This window comes from Lynx rufus, unplaced genomic scaffold (assembly GCF_022079265.1).
Source record: "Lynx rufus isolate CCGP_SWC_20201006 ecotype Redwood Valley unplaced genomic scaffold, mLynRuf1.p SCAF_2, whole genome shotgun sequence".
Taxonomy (NCBI): domain Eukaryota; kingdom Metazoa; phylum Chordata; class Mammalia; order Carnivora; family Felidae; genus Lynx; species Lynx rufus.
Genome location: NW_025814834.1, coordinates 187,384,045 through 187,390,432, shown reverse-complemented (window position 1 = coordinate 187,390,432; position 6,388 = coordinate 187,384,045). Strand labels below are relative to the sequence as shown.

General features: G+C 45.5%; 1 non-coding gene across 1 annotated transcript; it reads right to left on the bottom strand.

Annotated features, from left to right (window-relative positions):
- Positions 1-1,413: 1,413 nt before the first annotated feature.
- On the bottom strand, positions 1,414-1,529 carry LOC124516681 (U5 spliceosomal RNA). Its single transcript, XR_006963092.1, has one exon. It is a non-coding gene; the product is annotated as a U5 spliceosomal RNA (small nuclear RNA).
- Positions 1,530-6,388: the final 4,859 nt, after the last annotated feature.

The window sequence follows — 6,388 nt, the reverse complement described above, 5'->3', positions numbered from 1 at the left end:
ATCGTGACTTGAGAAGTCAGTCGTTTAACCGACTGAGCCACCCAGGCGCCCCTATAGTATAAAAATTTTAAGTACAAATTTTAACACTTACTTGCTGTCTTGATCTACATAAAAATTTGAAATCACTTACAAAACTGAGAATTTCCTTACAATTTCAAATGACCCACTTCTGAAGAGGCTAAATTAACTCATCGGGGAAAAAAGTATAAATGTCACACAAAAAGCTTGAATTTATACTTTAATTTTTAAAATGTTTCTTGAAACCAAATTTATGTAAGTGCAACACTTAGAGTGAGAGCCCCAGAGAGACGAGCCTTGCCTGAGGTACAAAAGTGTTGCCTTGAAAAATGTTTGTGAACAGTTACGCCCAAGCTTGAACTTTAAAGGTTTATTCTATAGATAGCAAACATCTATTGGACGACTGCTCTGTGCCAGACCCTAGGCACAGAAGGCAGTTCAAGGTAAAGCTTGGTGGTCTCCAACCTGTAAACATTGCAAATTCAAAGCCTTAGGGATGAAGTGTATCAGCCATCTCTGCTAATGTACTTGAGGTTCTTAGCACTGCCATTGCTAGAGGGTTAGGCTGCCCTTGGCCCCACCCCTGCTAGAGGGTTAGGCTGCCCTTGGCACCACCCCACCCAAGATGGCCCCTTCCTTCCCGGTTCTACCGGGTTAAGGCTTTCATCCTCTCCTTCCTCCATGGGCGGTCAGCATTGCCTCTACAACGTAAACGCCACACAACTCCGTGAGAACCAGCTGCACCATCCAAGCCACGCCTGAGACATAAACATTTTTCTAAAGAGAACCTAGCAGGCAGAGTAGTAACACAACCCACCATGGGAGTGACCTTCCTTATGCCTAGATTGACCCTTTGAACAGCGGAGGTAGATCCATACACCCAACTCGTTCTTCAGTTTACCCAACTGAAGAAATCGGTCGCGCTAGTGGGGCAGGTGAAAATGGCAATTTCCTCAAAATGCGTACGGGTGAGAAACCCTGCAGGAAAAAGTGGAGATTTCAGAGAACCACGTGAAACTGGGTTACTGCACAGGTGCAAGAGTGACTAGCTCAGATGGTCCCACGCTGCCTTTACGACTTGGCCTCTCCTAAGTCCAGATAGAAAATTTGATGAGGAACATACTTCAAGTGGAGCTAATACAAAACAGTCCAAGTTTTATGTTAACTAACATACGATGGATAGTTCAGCTTGGTAACAAAAATGACCAATGACAGAAAAACTTTAACTTCACTCTGTGAATTAAAACCGACATAAAAAGAACACCAATAACCACAAAAAAGGTTTCCACGAACGTGAAGCACTAAAAGGAAAATAAAAACTACAAACTAATCTTCTGAAGAAAAATGACAGAAGCGTATTCTCGTGTCAGCTCTATTTTTTAACACGTATTAGCAAGCCCTGCAAGCGCAAGGCCTCAAAAAATTGGGTAAACACTCAGAATTGTTCCTCTCCACGGAAATCTTTAGTAAAAGGCGAAAGATTTATACGATCTGAAGAGAAACCAGAGTATACTCCAGATACTGGTCACACAGTTCTCGGGTAACTGTAACTCCTAGAACAGCAATGGTAGTTATTTATCCAAAAGATCTAGTGGCTTCTAACTCTATCTCAGTCAATCCTGTGAAGGCGGTCTCATTTTTAGGAGGAAAAAAAAGTTGAAAGAAAAAAAAAATCTAGCCGTTTTAAAATAAGAGATGCCCCGGGTGCAGTGCATTGTGGGTATGTAAATGAGCTTAGTCACCAGTCTCCAGTTTCCGGAAATTCTTTTAGTTCTTTTACCTGCTAAGCCTACAGCCACCACCAGGGGGAAGCCAGATTGTCAAGAAAATAGGTTCCAGGTTTAGCCAGAAAGTCTCTCTCTCTCTCTCTCTCTCTCTCTCTCTCTCTCTCTTTTTTTTTTTTTCATTTTGTTTTAGAATTGGCACGCCAAGGTAGAATTTCTCTTGAATTAAAATTAAAATTGAGGGGCGCCTGGGTGGTTGAGTCGGTTGAGCGTCCGACTTCGGCTCAGGTCATGATCTCGCGGTGTGTGAGTTCGAGCCCCACATCCGGCTCTGTGCTGACAGCTCAGAGCCTGGAGCCTGTTTCAGATTCTGTGTCTCCCTCTCTCTCTGACCCTCCCCCACTCATGCTCTGTCTCTCTCTCTCTGTCTCTGTCTCTCTCTTTCTATCAAAAATAAATATTTTTTAAAAAATTTTTTAAAAATTAAAATTGAATTTTTTTAAGTCTTGAAAAGGAGTGTCTTCAATACATTCATTGAACAAAAATGTATTAAACATTGTGTCAAACCCTGTTCTGGGCCTTAGGAGACAAGTATGTGTGGTGAGTACTGATAACAGAATGTTCAGTGACACATGGGCGGATCATAAAAGGATTCATCAAAGTAGGGTGGTGAGGGCATTCTAGGCAGTACCATAAGCTCTAAGAGCCTGGAAAGGGCAAGTGGCTAAGTAGCCAGGGCCAGATTTTGATGGGTCTTCAATGCCAAGCTAAGAGCTTGGACTTACCTTTGAGGGCAAAGGGAGCAACTTAAACTCTTTAAAAGAGAATAGGATCAGATGAGTGTTTGAAGGAGCATCAGCATCACCTGGTGTTATTGGTGTTTATTAGTTGAATTGTGCCTCCCCAAATTCATTTGTTGAAGTCTTAACCCCCAGTATCTCAGAATGTGACTTTATTTGGAAATAGGGTCATCCCAGGCATAATTAGTTAAGATGAAGCTTCCAGAACTGAGACAATAATTTCTGTTAAGATACCCAGTCTGTGGTGCTTTGTTATGGAACTCTAGAAACACCTGTGTCCCTATTAGAACCACAAAAGATCAGGCCCCCACCCCAGACCTACCAAGTCAGAAACTAGGGGTGGGACCCAGACGTCTGAGCTTAACAATCTAAGGATGATTTTGATGCAGGCTAAATTGAGAAACACGGGACAGCAGCTCTCTAAAGTTTGGAGATTATAGTGAGCAAGAAGTTGAGAGATAGGGTGCCTGGGTGGGTAAGTTGGTTAAGGGTCCAACTCTTGATTTCAGCTCAGGTCATGATCTCCAGGTTTATGGGTTTGAGCCCTGTATCGGGTTCTACACTGACAGTACAGAGCCTACTTGGGATTCTCTCTCTCCCCCTCTCTCACTCAAAATAAGTAAACTAAAAAATTAAATTTTAAAAAAAGTTAAGAGCCAATTTAGGACGTTGAGCAGTAAAGCGGAGATAAATAAATGATGGCCCAGAGTACCCAAGGGATGAGCCTCCGGTGAGGAGAAGAAAACAACCGGGAGAGGACCCTGGAGAACAGTGGCCTAGAGGAGCGGAGCAGCTGGCGCAATTAGGAAGGTTGGCTGAAAACCAGGAGTGAGACAGCACAGAAACCAAGGGCAGGAAAGAAGTTTCAGGAAGGGAGTGGTCAGTTCTGTCCAGTGAGTGAGATGGGGGCTGCAAACTCCATGGGCTTCAACAGTCAGGGCACTTGCTGGTGACCTGGCCAGAGCTATTTCCAGGGAGTGGGGCACAGTGGCAGCAGGACTGCAGGGAGGTGGTGAGGGGTGGGGAGGTGGAGGTGGAGGATACGGGCAGACAGGGCAGATGGTACAGGCAACTCTACTGAGAAGATTGACCCTGAAAAATTAAAGAGAGGCTGTTTCTGGAAGGGCAACAGATCGAAGGCTAGCTCTCAGCCTCCCTCGGGAAGGTGAGCACCGTGTTGAACACATTTCCTCGCTGAAGGCGCCGGTACAGGGACAGAGTGCCTGTCCAGAAGACTGGAATTAAACAATGTGGGGAGGGGTGAGGATGGTGGTCCCCCTTAAGTGAGAGGAAGGACCCGGACCCCTGACTGTGTCACCCCAGCGGCAGGGGGGAGGAGGCATGCAGGTAAACACCACAATGACTAAGGTCCCTGGAGCCGAGTGCTCCCCAGCGCTTCTCCTCTGCTCTTGCTCTCCACCTTCTTCCACCTTTTGGCATCTGGTCCAGCCCCAACCTTCCACCGCTCAGCATCTCCCCTGGAGCGGCTGGGAAAATCAGACAACTGAGCCACAGCCCTGATGAAGGCCCCACTCCTACTTGCCAGGTCTCTTGGCTCGGTTTCCCCAAGCCCGAGGCCCCCACTTTATACCCTCTTCTCTCATGGGAACCGTCCCACACTTTCCCCCAATCTCTCTCAGGAGACAACCTCACAAAAGAACTCCCTGAGAAGGCAGAAGCCTTTTGCCTTCTCTCCGCCCCCCCACCCCCCAACCGAGCATCTCTCCCCTGGCATCAGCCCCTCCTCCTACCAAAGGCCCATCCTCCACCAGGGCTTGGGGCCCTCCTCCAACCCCACGAGGACTGCGAGGACTGAGGGACCTCCACCAACCCCTTAGCGGACAGACGTCTCTCGTCTCTCCTCTCTCCCGGGTCCTCCGTGCAGATCCAGTAGGTTCCATTTTCTCTCAGCTGAAAAAGAAAGGGAGAAGGAGGGAGAGAGGGAGGTAGACCTACATCACCCTCCAACCGCATTCTCCTTTTGGAATGTAGTGAGAACCACAACAAAACAAATTTATTCCGGGGCGCCTGGGTGGCTCAGTCCGTTAAAAGTGCACGACTCTCAGTTTCGGTTCGGGTCATGATCTCACAGTTTGGTGAGTTCGAGCCCCGCGGCATTGGGCTCTGAGCTGCCGGTGTGGGGCCTGCTTGGGGCTCGCTTTCTCTCTCTCTCTCTCTCTCTCTCTCTCTCTCTCTCCTCTCTCTCTCTCTCTCTCTGCCCCTCCTGTACTCACGCTGTCTCTGTCTCTCTTAAATACACTTTAAAAAAATCTTTTTTTAATTTATCTTGTGTTTTGTTTCAGAAAAAATTTTTTTTAAATTTTTTTAAATGCATATTTATTTTTGAAAGACAGTGCGTGAGCAGTGAGGGGCAGAGAGGGGCGGGGGGAGATACAGAATCAGAAGCAGGCTCCAGGCTCTGGGCTCTGAGCTGTCAGCACAGAGCCCAACATGGGGCTCCAACTCAGGATCATGATCTGAGCTGAAATTAGACACTTTACCTACTAGCCACCCAGGCACCCCTAAAAAATTTGTTAAACAATGCACTGAAAATAATGTAAAAATATATATGTAATAAAATTGCATTGGAAGAGTAAAAAAACAGGTGCCTGGCTGGCTCAGTTGGAGGAGCATGAAACTCTTGTTCTTGGGGTGGTATATTCCAGCCCCACATTGGGTGTAGAGATTACTTAAACTTTTTTTTTCTTTAATTTTTTAAAAAAAGTTCCTGCAGCCACAAGAGAACATATGGGACTAGTTTCCATTGATTTTCACTTTAAAGAACTTCCACTATGGATGCATTTACATCAACTGGTACAATTTTGAATTAATTTTCACGCTAGACTTTTTAAGTTTGTTTATTTAGAAAGAGAGAGAGCACAAGTGTGGGAGAGGCAGAGAGGGAGAATTCCAAGCAGGCTCCACAGGGTCAATGCAGAGCCAGATGTGGGGCTTGAACCCATGAACCCTGAGATCATGACCTGAGCAGGAACCAAGAGCCCACACTTAATGGACTGAGCCCCAGGCACCCCTTCACACTAGACTTTTTTAAATGACTCATGTAATTACCTAAATAATGCTTCACAAATCTTGAAATTGATTCAAACATCAAGTTTTTACTAGGTGAAATAATTTCTACAGTAAAACAGAGTTCTTAGTTTTCTCCTTGTCTCTACTTCCTCATTTCTCATTTTTATTTTAAAAATTTATCATGGGGGTGTGCCTGGATGGCTCAGTTGGTTAAGCCTCAGACTCCTGATTTTGGTTCAGGACATTATCTCATGGTTCATGAATTCAAGCCTGGCTTCCAGCTCTGCATTGACAGTATGGAGCCTGCTTGGGATTCTCTCTCTCTCTCCTCTCTCTTTGCCCCTCCCCCCACTCACGGGGGCTCATGTGCACACATGCATGTGTACACACTCTAAATAAGTGAATAAATAAATAATTTAAAAAGTTTGTCTTAGGGGCGCCTAGGTGGCTCAGTCAGTTAAGAGTCCGACTTTGGCTCAGGTCATGATCTCACGGATTCATGGGTTCGAGCCCCATGTTGGGCTCTATGCTGACAGCTCGGAGCCTGGAGCCTGCTTCTGATTCTATGTCTCCCTCTCTCTCTGCCTGTCCCCGGCTCATGCTCTCTCAAAAATAAATAAAGGTAAAAGAAAATTTTCTTTTTAAGTTTGTCTTAAATTATTTCTAACTCCACAGAAAAGTATAGAAGACAAAAAAAAAAAACCCACACTTGATACTCCAATTTAATAGATAAAACATTTCTTCATATGTGCTTTAGATATGCTTGAAAAGGAAAACCTTAATTTCTTTCCTCCATGTTGGAGCCCGTGGAGGCCT